The sequence below is a fragment of the Cebus imitator genome, unplaced genomic scaffold (assembly GCF_001604975.1).
Source record: "Cebus imitator isolate Cc_AM_T3 unplaced genomic scaffold, Cebus_imitator-1.0 Scaffold18, whole genome shotgun sequence".
NCBI lineage: Eukaryota > Metazoa > Chordata > Mammalia > Primates > Cebidae > Cebus > Cebus imitator.
The window spans coordinates 16,108,585-16,110,665 of NW_016107333.1; the positions used below are offsets into that span (position 1 = coordinate 16,108,585).

General features: G+C 43.0%; 1 protein-coding gene across 1 annotated transcript in view; it reads left to right on the plus strand.

Annotated features, from left to right (window-relative positions):
- The window catches only part of LOC108291264 (heterogeneous nuclear ribonucleoprotein A1-like), a 7,908-nt gene that overhangs the window by 1,370 nt on the left and 4,457 nt on the right, over positions 1–2,081 (plus strand). The gene's annotated exons all lie outside the window — the stretch shown is intronic.

Below are 2,081 nucleotides of genomic sequence, written 5' to 3' on the forward strand. Positions count from 1 at the left end.
TGTATGGGCAAAAAACTCGAGGACTGTATTTGTGACTAATTGTATAACAGGTTATTTTAGTTTCTGTTCTGTGGAAAGTGTAAAGCATTCCAACAAAGGGTTTTAATGTAGATTTTTTTCTTTTTCTTTTTCTTTTCTTTTTTTTTTGCACCCATGCTGTTGATTGCTAAATGTAATAGTCTGATCGTGACGCTGAATAAATGTCTTTTTTTTTAATGTGCTGTGTAAAGTTAGTCCACTCTGAAGCCATCCTGGTAAATTTCCCCAACAGTGTGAAGTTAGAATTCCTTCAGGGTGATGCCAGCTTCTATTTGGAATTTATATACAACCTGCTTGGGTGGAGAAGCCACTGTCTTCAGAAACCTTGGTGTAGTTGAACTAATAGTTACTGTTGTGACCTGAAGTTCACGATTAAAAGGGATTACCCAAGCAAAATCATGGAATTACTGGTTATAAAGACGATTGTTGGCACATCCTATGCAATATATCTAAATTGAATAATGGTACCAGATAAAATTATAGATGGGAATGAAGCTTGTGTATCATCCATTATCATGTGTAATCAATAAACGATTTAATTCTCTTGAAAAAAAAAAAAAAGAGGTCCTAGGATGACAGCTATGTGTCAGATGCAGAGGACAGTCAATCAGATTGGAGCAATGTGACAGAAAATGCAGACATCATAGGAGCCATCTCCAAGATACTCTTTGCCATTGGACCATCTTTTTGAGGCCTGGTGAGTCTGACCTAGATTTTGTCTGTGCTTGGCATATCCTGACTATGTACCATTTGAGTTTCTGCCCTCCTCACTGTGACAGGCAGAATTCTAAAATTGCCTCTATAATCGCTACCCCCCCTAGTTAATGATTAGGTTTATGTCACCTTGCATGACAAAAAAATTTGCAGATGTAATTAAGGTGACTAATCAGTTGACTTTAAGACAGAGGATTATCCTGGTAGACCTGACTTAATCACATGAGACCTTTACAAGCATTTAAAAGCATTTTCTCTGGCTGGCGGAAGAAGAGAAAGCCACAGAGATTCTAAGCACAAGGGAAACTCAACATAAGGGAGACTCATCATAAGGGAGAGTCTCCATTGCTGAGTGGAGGATCCCACCTGAGAGAAGCCTCTAGGAGCTGGTAGCAGTCCCCGCTGACAGCCAGAAAGAAAATGAAGGCCAGGAGCAGTGGCTCACACCTGTAATCCCAGCACTTTGGGAAGCCAAGGCAAGAAGATCACTTGAGGTCAGAAGTTCGAGACCAGCCTGGCCAACATGGTGAAACCCCATCTCTACTGAAAATACTAAAGCTAGCCAGGCATGATGGTGAATGCCTACAATCCCAGCTACTTGGGAGACTGAGCCAGGAGAATCGCTTGAATCCAGGAGGCAGAGGTTACAGTGAACCTAGACTGTGCTATTGCACTACAGCCTGGGCAACAGACAGAGACTCCATCTCAAAAGAAGAGGAAGAGGAAAAAGAAGAAGAACAAGAACAATAAGAGGAGGAGGAGGAGGAGGAGAGGGGAGGAGAAGGAGGAGAAGAGAGTGAAAGAGAAAAAAAGAAAAGGAGGAGGAGGAAAGAAGAGTTAAGAAGGAGAAGGAGGTGAAAAAAAAAAGAAAGTGGAGCCTTCAGTGCTACATCTGCAAGGAAATGAACTCTGCTAACAACCTAAGCTACCTTGGAAATGAATCAGAGGAGGGGGCAGCCAACCAATGTCTTGATATCAGTCTAATGAGACCTTGAGCAGAGGAACCAGCTAAAATGTGCCAGACTCCTGACCTGTAGAAACTGTAAGACATGTCAGTCACTGTGGTTCACGTCTGTAATCCCAGCACTTTGGGAGACTGAGGCAGGTGAATACCTGAGGTCAGGGTTTCGAGACCAGCCTGGCCAACATAGTGAAACCCCCATCTCTACTAAAAATACAAAAAATTAGTTGGGCATGGTAGCAGGCACCTGTAGTCCCAGGTACTCAGGAGGCCGAGGAGAATCACTTGAACCCAGGAAGTGGAGGTTGTAGTGAGCCGAGATCACATAATTGCAGTCCAGCCTGGGCAACAAGAGCAAAACTCCATC